General features: G+C 47.9%; 2 long non-coding RNA genes across 2 annotated transcripts; one reads left to right on the top strand and one right to left on the bottom strand.

The window, feature by feature from the left end:
• Positions 1 to 15: 15 nt before the first annotated feature.
• On the top strand, positions 16 to 7,255 carry LOC134738172 (uncharacterized). Its single transcript, XR_010123789.1, has 3 exons — positions 16 to 369; positions 4,689 to 4,843; positions 6,397 to 7,255. It is a non-coding gene; the product is annotated as an uncharacterized LOC134738172 (long non-coding RNA).
• On the bottom strand, positions 5,655 to 15,850 carry LOC129023396 (uncharacterized). The gene is made up of 3 exons (XR_008496796.2): positions 15,658 to 15,850; positions 13,487 to 13,643; positions 5,655 to 8,042 (listed from the first exon to the last, which is right to left on the bottom strand). It is a non-coding gene; the product is annotated as an uncharacterized LOC129023396 (long non-coding RNA).
• Between the last annotated feature and the right edge of the window lie 13 nt (positions 15,851 to 15,863).

Below are 15,863 nucleotides of genomic sequence, written 5' to 3'. Positions count from 1 at the left end.
CTGGGTAGCGGTCTCAGTAACAGGCAGAGTGCCATAGTGTCAGTCCCTTTTCCCAAACTCCGATCAGGAAGGAAACACCCCCACCCACTCCGCTCCCATCCCCAGAAGTCCCTTAGAAGCTCTTTTCTCCCCGAAGAGGACCCTGGGAAGGTGGCTGCCGCTTCACTCCTAGAGTGAAATCCTCGCAGCCCTGCCCTCGCGGGCGGAGCAGAGACGCCGCCGCTTGGCCGGTTCACGCCTGTCACACAAAGCCGCCGAGGGTCGGCTGCGCCCCTGGCAAGGCCGTAGGGCTGGGGATACTGAGTATGACAGGCGAGGTCCCTGCTCTCAAGAACTTACGTGGGTGAGAAGGGGAGACGAGACAAACAGGTAAACACACACACACACGGTAAGCACGGTAATTTCAGACAATGATTTTTATGAAAACATGAAACGGGGTAAGGGGGTGGGGCTGCTTTCCCTGGGGCCTTCAGTGGGGTTGTCAGGGAACAAGCCTTTCTCTCCCCAGGGCTCGGCATCAGTCAACCTAGCTGACGCTCTCGCCTTTGGCGAAGCGCTCTAAGGCCGGGATGCTCCGATGTTATTCAAAAGGAGCCGTGCGAGCGCCAGCCAGGCCCTGGAGGATGGAGTTGCGGCCAATAGGCTCGATAGGCCGATGGGCTTCGCAGACCGGTGCGGGGTTCTCCTCCCAGCACAGCCCTGGACGCCGGGCTCCGCGCCCGCCAGCGCTGTTCCCTCCCAGGGCGGAGACGCCGCGCCCGGCCGGGCCAGCCGGGGACGGTGGCGGAGAGCACGGAGAGTAATTAGGCAATTAGCGACGTGTTGTTAAAAGGTAATTAACAGGGAAAAGTTTGCCCCAGGCAGGATTTGAGGTCTCTGAGTGGGACAACTGTAAGAACACCAGAGAAGGCACGAACGGTGCCGGCGCCGCGATCGGTCAGTCCGTGGCAGCCAAAAGTGCCAGATATGCTAAGTATTGAAAGATGCGCGGGTGCCGCGCGCCTGTAATCCCAGCACTTTGAGAGGCCGAGGCGGGTGGATCACTTGAGTTCAGGAGTTCGAGACCAGCCTGACCAACATGGAGAAACTCCGTCTCCACTAAAAATACAAAATTAGCTGGGCGTGGTGGCGTATGCCTGTAATCCCAGCTACTCGGGAGGCTGAGGCAGGAGAATCGCTTGAAAGCGTGAGGCGGAGGTTGCAGTGAGCCGAGATCGGGCCATTGCACTCTAGCCTGGGCAACAAGAGAGCAACTCCGTCTAAAAAAAGAAAAAAAAAAAAAAAAGACGGGGGAGAGGAGGAGGAGAGAGATAGATACAGAGAGACACAGAGACATAGCGCGGGGAGGGAGGAGGGACAGAGATGGAGGGGAAGAGAGGCAGGGTGAGAGAGAGAAAGAGAGAGAATTAATCTTTAGAAGAGTTTGCAGAGTCCAGTTGAATGGCCTCCACTTAACAACCCCAGGTCCTCAATTATACAACAGCCCTTGCCCACACCTTTCAGCCTAGCCCCAAGTGTCCCTTTGGGCTAAGCTGGGGCAGCTGTAGCTAATGGATAGATAAAAGAAAAAAGAGGCACAATATGGGCTGAACTTGGTCGGCGACCACTGGCCAAGCCCAGGCAACTCTGGTCTTACCAGTCTAAGCAGCATTGGCCCTCCTGCCTTTTCTGCAGCTGTGGGCAGAAATTCTCCAAGAGATCCCTTTCTATGGGACCCACCAGATGTTCAGAGTGAGAGCTGCCCACAAGGACAGAGCTGTGGTTTCCAGTCCAGCTGAAGAAGTTCTGTAGTTGAATACTATGGGACTAGGATAGAAAGGACCCAGCATTGACATATAGTCCACAGAGGGGGCCTTCAATGGGGAGAAACACCACAAAAGGGTTCCCCAACTTGAAGGGCCTTGCTTTGCTCCATCTCCAGTCTCCAGCACGGTAGTCAGATGTAAGAAACTCTGAGTAAACGTTTGTGGATCTGTGGCTGAAATAGTGTTGTTGTTTTGTTTTTTTGTTTTTGTTTTTGTTTTTTGAGACAGCCTCACTCCCAGGCTGGAGTGCAGAGGTGTGATCTTGGCTCACTGCAACCTCTGCCTCCCAGGTTCAAGCGATTTTCGTGCCTCAGCCTCCTGAGTAGCTGGGATTACAGGCGCGTGCCACCACGCCTGGCTAATTTTTGTATTTTTAGTAGAGACGGGGTTTCACCATGTTGGCCAGGCTGGTCTCAAACTCCTGAACTCAGGTGATCCGCCCACCTTGGCCTCCCAAAGTGCTGGGATTACAGACATGAGCCACTGTGCCCAGCCTGGTGAAATAGTCTTTAGGGTCAAGCTTAAGCCCCAGTTTTCTCCATCTCTGAGACTTCATGGGCTGGAATCCACTTGGAAGTTGGGAGGCTAAGGCTGAAAATCCAAAAGAAGTGGGCTGATCTCTTGGCAAGAACCTAGGACTCGGTGGTTAGGTCTTCTGTGCTGTTGACAACAGAGTATGACCTTGCACAAATGCTTTCCTTTTACTGGGCGTCAGTTTCCCCTGCTTATGGGTTTAAACCTTTGTGAGTCTAACACTTTATACTCCTTACAAAACTCTCTTCTGGGCTGGGTGCAGTGACTTATGCCTGTAATCCCAGGACTTTGGGAGGCCGAGGTGGGCAGATCACGAGGTCAGGAATTTGAGACCAGCCTGGCTAATATGGTGAAACCCCGTCTCTACTAAAAATACACAAATTAGCCTGGTGTGGTGGCGGGCATCTGTAATCCCAGCTACTCAGGAGGCTGAGGCAGGAGAATCGCCTGAACCCGGGAGGTGGAGGTTTCAGTGAGCTGAAATCACGCCACTGCACTCTAGCCTGGGCAACAAAGTGAGACTCTGTCTTAAAAAAAACAACTCTCTTCTGAAAACTAACTGTGAAGTAGTCAGGAGCAGGGGAATGTTTACCCCATCTTACAGATGAAGAATGTATTGTTAGCAAAGCCAGCTCACATTCCATCCATTTTCAGGTAGAGAGAGATAGCAAGAAAACAAACTGATAATCATAATACCAGTGCAGAGCTCAAAAGAGAAGTTTTAGACAAGTCTGAGGTGGTATCACTGTGTGGTTCCCATAAGACTTTGGAGGTCTAACTCTGAAGTCCTTTCACGGTGCTAGGCCATTGCAACTTACCTATTCCCTTGCTTCCGAGAAGGCCAACGTTATCCCAGGAGTGTGTGTGTGTTGGGGGGGGGGGTCTCTCTCTTGCCTTGTTTCTGAAGAGGTAACTCTCATCTGGGCAGAGCAGGCAGGTGGCAAAAGTAGGAAAAATAGCTGCCTTCTGCATTTTCTTTTTAAAAAAGGATTTAAGTGATAGAGAATAAAGCCTGTTGCCATGGTTATATAAACATGGATAAATATTTCTGGGCTGAGGATGGGGGCTGGGGGATGTGATTCATTTTTGCTGAAGAGGAATCAGATGGCTCAGCCTCCTCCCTTCCACCCACCCCCCTCCGAAACTCAGCCTGGAGGAAGGATGAGGTTATCTCATTCGAAAATAAATAATAAAGAAATAAAAGGTCTTGAGATTGGTTGTGAACTTACCTTCTTAACGCTGTTCAGAGCTGGGGTGGAACCCTCAGAAGGCATGTAGCCATTTGCCCTCCAGTGGTTGGTACTTTACCTGACAGAGAGGGTGCAGCTCCTGGAAACTGTATGCAGTGCTGTCAACTCTTGAGACTTGACTGCCTAACCTAGCCAGGGAGGGTGGCCCCCTTTGTCCCACTGCCAGAGCCTGAAGGGTGGCCCCCTTTGTCTCACTGCCAGAGCCTGAAGCTCCTGGCACCTATCAATGTGCTCAAATGAAGAGGCAGAACCAGTTGTGTCCCAAGGGAGCTCAGATCCTGCATTAAATAATGGAAACACCGCCATTCTCCTGGCTCCAGATCCTATGGCACCCACCTGGAGGTCCCTATCCACCAGGTCCTAGCCAGCTCTGGAAGACATACCCAAGTGAGGCAGTGTCCAGCTTCTCATCTCTACTGGCAACAGGAGAGCTGGACAGCACATCCTGCTGCAAGGAGAAAGATATGTGGTCACATACCAGTCTGGAAACCTCATCATAACATCACCCTCCCAAGGGCAGGGGCCCTATCCCCAGTGCCCTCATTCCTTGCCCCCGACTGTGGCTGCCAACAACTATTATCCCAATCCCATCACCCACCACATGCTGCCTGATCATCAACAGGAAAGGCTGACCCTAGAGATAAACACATGCTGTTGGAATGTGTTCAGATATCACTGCGGAACTGTTTCTCTCTAGGGAGAGGACCTTGCCTGACAGGCTGGCCCAGAGGTGCTGAGCAGAGACTGTGTACGTGTCTGTGTGGGTACACATTGGGATAGTAGGGGAGGAACTGGACTGAGGCCCAGCTATTCTTGAAAGAATCCAACTCCTAGCTTTCATGACATCTTCCTTTGTCCACCTTAGACAGAGGACTGGGCTCCTCTGACCCTTATAATTCCAATACCAGGAGGGACAGCTGAGAGGATGAAGTGGCCTGTGTGTTGGGGAACCCTCTCAGTTCCAAAAGAAATAATCACTTCGGGTTTTAATTAAAAATAAAAACACCCTTTGGACTGGGTGGAGGAATCAAAGACTGTAGTCATAAAAAGCTCCATGAACTTTGGGTGTCTTCAAACAAAGGTTGTCATTCTCTTACAGATGGAGCAACTCAACCCAAAAATGTTGGTCTGTATGGTGACGGAATGTGGTCTCCCAGTTTTCAGCATAGCACTCATTCAGCTATTCTACTCTTCAGAAAGCAGGAGGGATGTGCCCTAAAGTGGATTATTGAAATGATGAAAGCCACTGAGGAAGTGAGTTCTGATGTTCCACATCCACAGAATTGCCATCACTCCTTTTTTTTTTTTTTTTTTTTTTTTTTTTTTTGAGACAGAGTCCTGCTCTGTCGCCCAGGCTGGAGTAAGTGGCATGATCTCGGCTCACTGCAACCTCCGCTTCCTGGGTTCAAGCAATTATCCTGCCTCAGCCTCCTGAGTAGCTGACTACAGGTGTGTGCGGACTACAGGTGTGCGGACTACAGGTGTGTGCCACCACGCCCAGCTAATTTTTGTATTTTTAGTAGAGACGGGGTTTCACCATATTGGCCAGACTGGTCTCAAACTCCTGACCTTGTGATCTGCCCGCCTCGTACTTTTACCCATAGTGCTAACTTAGACCACCACTCTCACAACCTTTATTTCTTTATAAAGTCACTGGGCTTCAAGATCAGGCTATCAGTTATAGAGTTGCTGAAACTTTTTAGAGAGGGACTGAAGGAAGGTGATGGAAGAAGAAATAGCAATATGGTATTTTGAGTAAACTTCATGTATGAATGGCTCCCAGGCTATCTCATCTGAACAGTTTTCAAGTGCAAAATTAGATTTGTCCAAATAATGAACAGGTAGTCTGTGGGCTGATACTCACTTCTATATGGAATAATTTGGAGCTATGAGCTTGGTGCTTATGGTGCCTAAGCAAAGATCTCATTGCTACTTGGGAAGCAAGTATTTCCATTTCGCAAACATTTACTGGAAAGGCAAGCAAATATTTATATATATATATATACACACACACACACATAAATATACAGATATATATATATATTTTTTTTCTTTTTTTTTTTGAGACAGGGTCTCACTCTGTCAACCAGGTGGAGTGCAGTGGTGTGATCATGGCTCACTGCACCCTTGAGCTCCCTTGGCTCAGGTGATCCTCCCACCTAAGCTGCCAAAGCAGCTGGGACTACAGGCACATGCCACCATGCCCAGTAAATTTTTTTTTTTTTTTTTTTTGTAGAGACAGGGTTTCGCCATGTTGCCCAGGTTGGTCTTGAACTCCTGAGCTCAAGCAATCTGCTCACCTCGGCCTCCCAAAGTGCTGGGATTACAGGCGTGAGCCACCATGTTGGGCCAGGAAAAGCAAATATTTTTGAACTACGAAGAACACGTGAAGAATGCCAGGGCACAGCTAAGGGAAATATGGTATTTGTGCAAACTAATGCTGGTGGATGCAATCTGTACCAGGAAAGAAAAGGGCTCATACCCAGGACTCTCCTGGGATGTTCTGTAACATCTGATACTCCAGAGGCCCAGTGCTGGCTGCCCTGTAACCTTACCATGGCCTGGAACTCAGAGCAAAGGCTCATTTTATCACATACCACTTGGCCATCTCCACTAGCTAGCTGTAAGCAAGGACCAGTGGTTGGCAGCTTGCCAGGGAGAGGACATATTAGCAAGAGGGAAAGAAAAGCCACCTCCTCCTCCTGAGACCATGGGGTGAGGAGAAAAAGAGGTCACATCTCAGGTTTGGCTGTCTGCATATTTGCTTCCACCAGGCTGGCTCTTAAGTCTCTTCTGTTGTTTTTCAGGAGCCAGAGAATTCTCATAGCTGTGATTAGACATCAACCTGGGGCATGCTAAACATTTCAGCCTGGACACCCTGAGAAGAGCCAGTGCTATTGGTGACAGCTGCTTCTGTGAGGGCTTTTGCTTGGCCAGAGAGGCAGGACCTTCTCCCTGGCATTTTGAGGAGTGGTGCCGGGTGGGCAGTGACTGCACTAGCAACAGTCTATACCAAGAGAAGGCTGCAAATTCCCAGAGAAGAAAGGCAGCGAGGCCAAGAAACGCTGCCGCCGCTTAACAAGTGAAGACGCATACTGGAGAATAGGAACTGAACATGCGAAGGAGTTTGGGCTTTACTGCCTTCTCTCCTAGCATTGGACAGATCTTCTGTGCTGTGATTATTCTCCATGAATCATCATCCATAGAAAGTGACTGAGGCAATAGAGAGTGAATAATGAATCCCTCAAATAGTCTTTTGTGTTTCTGCCTGGAGGGTTTTGGAAATAACTTGCATCTTAATCTTTCCGACTTAGAATCATAGAATTTGGGAGCTGAAAAGGACCTTCATCAGGGCATGTGGCCTCACAGAAAGACTGGAAGAAAAGATTTGTGGGTATGAACCTCTGGTTCATCACTAAAAATAGCCCTAGTCTAACATATATTGGAGGCTTTCCTTGTGTCAGGTACTCATTTATTCTTCCCAAACCTTGGGAGGTAGGTGCTGCTATTCCTCCGTTCTGCAGAGGAGGAAGAGAGATGAGGAGACAGTAGATCACCAGAGGGCACCGTGAGGGGTGTGCTGGAAACATCATGTGGAACAGGCTCTGGTTCCAGAATCCACATCCTCTCGGTCATTCCACTCCCTCATCAAGTGGCTTTGGACAAGTAATTTAACTTCTTTGGATCTCAGTTTTCTCCTCCATGATCTCTAAAGTTTTAAAATTACTAACAGTCTGCATCTGCCACCCAAGCATGTGATTTTACAAGTCAGAAAAGTGTAGCGCAGAAATGTTAAGTGACTTGCCCTAGGTCACCCAGGTTGCTAAGGGCAGAATCAGCACAGAAACCCAGGCCCAGTGACCACTGCCCCCAGGCAAGACCTCCTTCCCTTCCACGGCACTTTGGCAGGTGTTCTAGGGGAATCCAACTCCTTGCCTTAGAGGAGACCTGTTCAATGATATCAGATAGACTGGAGATGTTACGTTTTGGTGTGGCCAATCATAACACCAGGATGAGCTTAGGAGGCTGGCGATATTTGTCTGTCTAAGCACCTCCAACCTATCTATCTGTCTGCTGTTTGTCTATCTTTCTCAGGTTATGCATAGTGATCAAACCCCGCCTGGTAACTGTAGGGAAAGAGCATGACTGGTGTGTTACATCTACGCACGCCCCCTGGTGGTATTTCCAGTTGTTTGTCCTCTTCATGCAAATGTTGCCACCTTGTGCCAGCTCTCTCACTCAGCTTCCTTCATGACAACAGTGGTTGCAATTCTGCTCCTCTCTCTGCCTTCCCCTGTCCTTGGCTCCCCATGTCCAGAATCTGATCATTTACTGGTGTGCACCCTGGGATGTGATGTGTGCTTTGGGAGGAGACAGGGCCCAACAGTATCTCAGCTGTGCTCTGGTAATCAGTGTGCACCACATTACAAGCATCCTCATCCCAGTATCCTCCCTATTGAAAAAGAGATGGGAAAGGGGTGGATGTGTCAATAAACACAACATTGAAGGCATCTGAAATAGAACAAGGACATCCTGGGTGAGGCATTATTCACAATGTGTATTCATATATGTGTGTGAGAGTGTGTGTGTGTGTGTGTGTGTGTGTGTGTGTGTGGTTCAGACAGTCTGAAATGAGCTCTCACCCACTGGTGAGTGGAAAATTAGCTTTGGCAGGTGAAGAACTGGGTGACAGGTGAGGAAGCCAGCAGGGTATCAGTGTTATCCTTCTACTATTGCTGTTTCTGGTGTTGCTAACAATATCTCTCCCACCTCTCCCTGTTCCGTGAAATGTAATTAGGTAGAGTAGAAATGACTTGGAAGGGCTTGGGCATGTGGGAGAGTAATAGGAAGATGTTACAATGGCCTTGTGACCTTGTAAGTGAGCCATGTGCTTGCAGGTGGGCTGCGCTAGGCCAGTTGGGAATTAGCATTTTCCTGATGGCCCATGAAGCAAGCTGTGTGGTTTACATTTCTAGTGGGTGGAAGAAAAGATGGCACTCCAGGGACTAAGTCCTAGGAAATTCTGCCGTCTGGCATAATATTGGAGGCAGTGTGTGCCAGGACCGGGAGGGCAGGAAATCTGGGTTCTTGGGCTGGCTCTAGATTGGCCCTGTAATCTCTAATACCTCAGTTTCTCTAACTGTAAAGTGGGACAGATAATCCCACTGCTACCTTCTTCTGAAGGTAAAGTATGCAAAGGCCCTTTGAAATGTCGAGAGCACAGTTCTATATGTGAGGCTTGCCTGCCAAAGGCATTTGCCAGGCCTACTGGGAGGCAGCAGTTTGCTTCTGTGTCAGTTTCTACAGTCTGTGCTCAGACAGGTACTTAAGCATCTCACATCCATAAATCTCACCTCCTATCTATAGTCAGCAAATAAGAAAAAGGGCAGGCTGATGCTCTGCTTCTGTCTGATCTTCTTACCAATCCTACCCTCGCCTCCCCTCCCCCTGACCTGATGCGATGATCTTGCTGCTCTCTCTCATCTGCTCTGGGCCTGTCAGTTTAATTTAACAAGGTTCTGGGAGAGCTTTGATTTAATCAAACCAGTTGCTGTATCCATCCTGCTCAGAGGTCCCTCATTGTCACCACCGAGGCTCAGATTAGACAGTGACAATTACTTCTTCTTTCCTAGCTATTGCCTCCCCCCTCCCTTTCACTCCCTGGAGGGAACAAGGAGGCAGACCAATCTCTTGGGACCTAAGAATAGATGCGGGAGGATCAAAGGAGGGAAACAGGCTCTGGCCTGAGAAAGCCCCTCTCCATGCCTTACATGGCCTTGTTTAAGGCTGAGCAACAGCCCAAAGGGTGGAGGGAATAGAAAATGTGAGCAAAGCTGCCTTGCAAAGGCTCTGAGGACAGAGCTGTGCCATCACTGATGGCCCCACAGAGATAAAACCAGTCTCCCTTATTGCCAGGAAACTGGGGTGGAGGGTGGGTAGAGAAGTAAGATAGCTGCATGCTCTATGTACTCCAGACCATGAGCATTTATTTCCAGGTTCTCGGCCTGGATTCTGGGGTCTCCGGAGCTGGGAGACAACCACAACAACAGGAAGGCAAGGCCCCATCCATCTGAGCTTCTGTGGCTCTGTTCTTGGTGTGGAAGCTGCAGTGACAAGAGGAGATGCTACCTGAGCCAGGGGTTCAGGGGCGGCTGCGTGGGTGTGAGGTAACTATGCTGTGTGTGTTGGGGTGTGTGTGTGTGTGTGTGTGTGTGTTGGGGTGTGTGTGTGTGTGTGTGTGTGCGTGCTAGGGAGCCAAGGCAGGGGAGTCTCTGGTGTAGAGAGTTCAGAATTCCAGAACAAATCTCTTTTGTTGTCATTTAACCCTTTCATTTCCCTCTCTTTTCAGGAAGTGGGTGCTCAGCACCTCTTGTTCTCCTAAGCAGCTCAGAGAAGAGACAAAGTCCTCTTGAAGGGGAGCCCTTACTTAGGGTGATAGAAATTCTTTTTCTTTTTGCTCCTTTGTGCCACATTCTTCCATCGGTCAGCGGGCAACTGACAGGTGTACCCCTCCCTGAGCCCCATTCAGAGTCCCCCTCCCTGCCATTTGTCTCTCACCCAGATATCCAGCAGACACCACCATCCACAGGAGCTGAATATGATTAGCAGAAACCCTTCCTGACAGCTCCAAAGAGGATCCCTCAAATGCATATTCTATTGAGTGCATCTCATTGCTGCTGACAGCCGCTTTATCAATTAAATTCCACATTCCCAGTCTTCAGAGATGCCATGAACCTCCCTACCTAATAAATCATAGGCCCCCAGTTATTGTTAAATGTCCCATCAGTCTCTAATAAACTCCCTGCCAAAAGGGGCAGGTTATTTATTATGCTGCCTGGACAAGAATAAATTGGGCCCCTTTCTCAAAAGGAGAAGAGCAAACATGCCACCTTCCTCCCTAAAGACTGAGGCAGTGGTGTTAAATGGGACAATTAATCAACGTGGGCCTTGCGCAGAGAGGAATCTGGTCTGAAGCCTGAGGGAGGATCACCTGGGGTTCTCTTCCAAAAGTCAGTCAGGCAATCCCCATGGTGGGGGGTGGCTGTGCAGTGGGCATGGGCTCAGGCTTTTGCTACTTCTCCCTCTTTCCTAATTCCTGAGGCTAGTCACCCCTTAAGCCATGAGACACATGTAAAAATGGGTATTTTCCATGTTGGGAGGTAGCCAGCTAGGATTGAGCAGGGTCATGAAATAATACATTCTATCCAGAAGGGCAGAAGTTGTTTCTTGATAAACTTGATACAACATAAGTTTATAGATGGTGCCAGTTCACTGAACGGATGGCTCAAGAATATAACAATGAAAGTACCCGTGGCTAGGCAAAGCAACTAGGAAGCACAAGTTAGTTGTGCTTTGCTGGATAAGCAGCATGTATATAGGGGTGGCACTGGCACTTGGAAAGCTGTGTACCAACACCTAAAGTCCTAGGAACTGCTAGGTCTAAGAAACAGTGTGTGTTGTGGGCCTTTCCATTACTTGCCTCATATTAGATCCCAAACCTAGGTGATGCTCCAAAGTCTGCAAGTTAAGATCCAAACTGCTCGGCTTTGCCATTACCCAAGCCCCAAGTTACATTTCCAACTGTATTTCTCTTTACTGCTAAATAACACTACCCCCCTTTGGAAGAGCATAATGGATGAGGTGCTCCTTAATATAGGGCCAGTATATCTCTGCATCCTCATGTCCGGGTCATTTCTGCCATACCTGCCTCCGCTCACAGTAAAAGACTTAACTTCCCTAAACAACTATGGCTTTCATGCTTCCACGCCTCTACACAAACTGTTCTCTGTGCCTAGAATATCTTTCTGAGACTTGTCTGCCTGGTGAGCTCTCTTTCCACTCCCACTGCCTGATGAATGCCTTATTCAGGATAAGCTCAGGGTATCAGCCCCCACTGCTTCACAGGACTTGAGCTTTGTCTCCTGGTGCTGCTGTCTTGGCAGAAGTGCTGGACTCCAGGAATTAGGTAAACAATGATCTTGTATGTGCAGTTGTTCTCTCATACTTCCATATATACTTGAAGCAACTTTGATTTGGGGTGTGGAGGAGAAGGACACAGAGAAGAAAGCTACTGCTCTTTGAATACCAAAAGCTGTTTTCCTCAATTTCTCAGAAGTTCTCACTCTCTCCCACATGACAGCCACACTTTGAACAACTAAGGCCCTGAAAAAATGTCAGTACTGCATATGATTTTACACCAGCTTGTGCTACTTGCATATTTCATGCTTGATCATTTCCCCAGCTGGGCTGTCAACTCTTTTAGGACAGAGGATAGAAAGAGCCTAGACTTTGCTGTCAAATAGACCTGAGTTCTAATCCCAATTATGAGCTCTGTGACTTTGAGCAGATTACTAATCCTCTTCTGAGGAGTTACTTGAGGGCGGCATCTCCTCCGGCATCTGACATGTAGAAGGCTTTTAGGATAAAATCCAGACACCAACCTGGCCTACACTTCACTCTCCTGCCTCATCAAAGCTTACTGTCCCATTTGCATTCTAAGCTCTTTTAGAATGTGCTATGGTGGTCCTCACCTCCAGACCTCCGTTTTCCCCTCCTCTGTCACAAGGCCAACTTTGATTCATTTTTCAGACTTACTGTAGCTCTCACTAATGCTAGGAAGATGTGGCAGAGACTGTTAGTTGCCTCCAATGTCCTTCCCCCTTTCCTCTATAGTAATGGACCTCCTCTCAAATCAGTGTATAGCTGGGCACATGATTGTCCAGAAAAATGACATTTCCCAGATTTTTTTTTTTTTTTTTGCAAGAAGGTATAACTTTATGGCTAAGTTCTTTCCAAGAAATGCCAGATAGTGTGGTAGCTTTTGAGAACATTTCTTAAAAGGACTGCTGGCATGATGACCATTACCATTTCTACTTTCTATTTTGAGTCTGCCTCCTTCCTGCTGGCTGCAATGCAAACATGATGACTGGAACTACAGCAACTGTCTGGGGACCAAGGCAGAAGCCTGAGTGATTGGGATCTTTGTGGACCAGGGCTGTTTATCAGTCCTGCTTCCAGAATTCTCTACAAGGGCAAAATGAACTTCTGTCTTGGGGAGGTAAACTCCCATTTTGGGGTCTTACTTTCAATCAAACCTAATCTTGATGGCTAAGTCTTTCTTGGCTCCCCACATCTGGTTACCTCCTTGACTTCAGTAGCACCCTGCACTTTATACAGCAAATGAGGCCACCTGTTTGTGTGCATCTGTCTCCCCGAGTGCAGAGGCTCTGTTTACTTTGTTCCATTTTTATATCTCTAGCACTCGGCTGGTTTATAGTAGGTGTTCAGAAAATTTTTGTTGAATGATTAGAGATGTTTTGTAGATTGAATGCAAATAATATTGCCTACCTTGTGTTGCTTTGAGGGTCAAATGAGAAAAAGTGGCTTTAAAATCTTACGTTTTGTTCCCTTCTTTCCACATTCCCCCACCGATCCTCACACCCAGGGTGGGCCACCTTATACTATGCCTTCCTTTATACTGTTTTCTTTTTCTTTTTTTTTTCTTTCTTTTGAGACGGAGTCTCGCTCTGTTGCCCAGGCTAGAGTGCAGTGGCATGAACTCGGCTCACTGCAAGCTCCGCCTCCCGGGTTCACACCATTCTCCTGCCTCAGCCTACCGAGTAGCTGGGACTACAGGTGCCCACCACCACGCCTGGCTAATTTTTTGTATTTTTTTTCTCGTAGAGACGGGGTTTCACCATGTTAGCCAGGATGGTCTTGATCTCCTGACCTTGTGATCTGCCCACCTCAGCCTCCCAAAGTGCTGGGATCACAGGCGTGAGCCACCGCGCCCGGCCTGTTTTCTTTTCCTCTGGGTTCAGAAGCCTCCAGTGCAAAATGATTGGCCGAGATCATTTGAATCTTAACACCCATTCTGAGTCTAAGCGTCACTCTCACCTCTTCAGTTTATAGGAATCTCTCCCTCCTCTAGCTCCCTGGAAAGGCTCTCCAGGTAGATGGAACAGCAAATACAAAGGTACTGAGGTGTTACAAGCCATGGAGAATTAAGCATCTGGGCTAGTTTGGTCTGGTTGGAGGAGGCAGATGGGCTGCTCTGCCAGAGAAGAGACAGGGATCCCACTGTTATTTATCCTGGGGGAGGCTGGGAGACAGACACAATCTAGCCCATTTCTGTATGTGTTATGCTCACACCTTACCTAGTTATTAAATGATTTCTTGCTTTTGTGCAAGAGATCTTTATAGCACTAAAAATTATGGTCAACAACACTGTTATAACTTTTGACTAGTGAGAAAAAAAATTTGTGTCATTCACCATGGTTCCCAATAACATTACTGCAATATTTGTGTTTGTAAAACATCATAAACAACAAATTCAGTAACAATGCCTATAAAACTATAAATGTTTTCTGGAAATGTAGTCTTTTTGCTTTTCATGGGATAATCCTGTGGTTCTTCAGCAGTGATTGGTGTGAGTTCTACAGAACCGCTGCTACGTGCATGGAGACCCAGAAGAGATTTTTGAGCAAGAAGGTGTCAGCCATTCAATGTTTATTGGGTCCACCAGGTGCTTGGTGCTGGCCTGGAGGGCCTAGGATGACAAAATTACTGTCCTTGAGAAGCTCACAGTTTATTTAATGTGAGGCATATACAAGTAACCAAGCAAATACAACATAAGAGCCAGACTGGAATTATTTATAGTGTGATGTGGGACCCTGGGGTGGGGAATAAAAAAGGGTGTCAAAAGGAGCAGGATCTGGAGCTGGACCCAAACAGCCTAAGATATCCACTTAAGAAAGATCACTCCAGCACCTGTGGGGTACACGGCTGGGATAGAGAAGAAACTCCGGCCAGAGAAACCATTCAGGAGGTTTTTGCAAGTTAGGATGATAAAGGGATCTAAAATATAGGGCAGATGCTATGGAGACTGAAGAAGAATGGATGAAATATTTGGAGGCAAAATTACTTGTGCTTGGTAAATTGTTAGAAAGCGGCGAAGGAGTCAAGAGTAATTCCCAGGTTTGTGGTCTCGGGATTAGGCAGATAAAAGAGGTGAGGGCACTAAGAGGAAGGCTGGGACCTTTAGTGCCATCTCCTCCATCAGTCTCCATTCCTTCAAACGGATAGTTGACATTTTCTCAATGTTTTGTAAATTTCCAGGCAAAATAAACCTTCAGGACCACCTTCCAATGGGATTACCATGTCAAAGCCCCTCCTATATCATATGGAATCTAGACCATCACTGTGTGTGTGTCAAGGGTATAGGGACAATGGCCAGCATTATAATCTATGGACAAAGTTGGGCTTGGTTGCAGAATATATTTAAGTTTGGTATTCTTTGTATTTTTTAAAATTTGTTTACTTTTTAAGAATCTGAGACAGGGTCTCTGCATGTTGCCCAGGCTGGCAACTCCTGGCCTCAAGCGATCCTCCTGCCTCAGCCTCCCAAGAAGCTGGGATCACAGGTGCGAGCCACCCCACACAACTAAATTTGGAATTATGAATATGGTTGAGGTCCAGAAATATTTAAATTTGGCATGATGACTAAGAGTTTGTTATAGGAGCTCAATCATTTGATAAATATTGAACATCTCCTATGTGTCAGATTGTTTTTCCCGCTAGGGATGCAGAGGAGAACAAGACAGAATAGGTCTCTGTCCTCATAGAGTGTGGGAGACAGGCAGTAAACATATAATTTCAGGTAGGTATAAGTATCATAAAGAAAAAATAATGCAAAACAAAAGAAGAGAGTGCTGGGAAAGGCCAGGGAGCAGAAAGGATGACAGAGCTGTCTTAGGGTGTTCAAGACCTCTTTGAAAAGGAAGAGCTCTTTGAAAAGGTGATATCTGAGCAGAAGACCACAGCAAGGAAAAGTGGCAGAGACTGCTAGCTGCCTACGCATGAAATGATGGGGGGAAGGAGCAATACAGAAGGCATGTAACACTTGAGAGTCTATTAGGCATCCCAGTGGAGGTGCTGCGGAGGCGGATGCATGGAGGCAGATGCATGGAGGCAGATGGATGCACACGTTTAGAGTTTAAAGGGAGATCTGAGGCGGAGATATGAACTTGGGAGCTGTTAGTCCAGTTCCAGGTTCCAGTTCAACGTACTTTTATCCGAGCTCACTGTGCGCCAGGGACTTGCTAGGAGATAAATGGGGTTGCACAGCAGACGGACACACCAGCCAATGTGGTAAACCCTTGGGTCCGGGTACGTTCTGGGCGCACTCTGCCAGCACAGAGGAGCAGCGAGTCAGGGTGCGGAGCGGGTAGCGTTGGGGAAAAGGTGGCCGCGGAGCGAGACAGGCCAGCGGAAC

This window comes from Pongo pygmaeus, chromosome 1 (genome assembly GCF_028885625.2).
Source record: "Pongo pygmaeus isolate AG05252 chromosome 1, NHGRI_mPonPyg2-v2.0_pri, whole genome shotgun sequence".
NCBI lineage: Eukaryota > Metazoa > Chordata > Mammalia > Primates > Hominidae > Pongo > Pongo pygmaeus.
The sequence above is the reverse complement of the archived record's forward strand: the minus strand, read 5'-3'. Positions and strand labels throughout refer to the sequence as shown.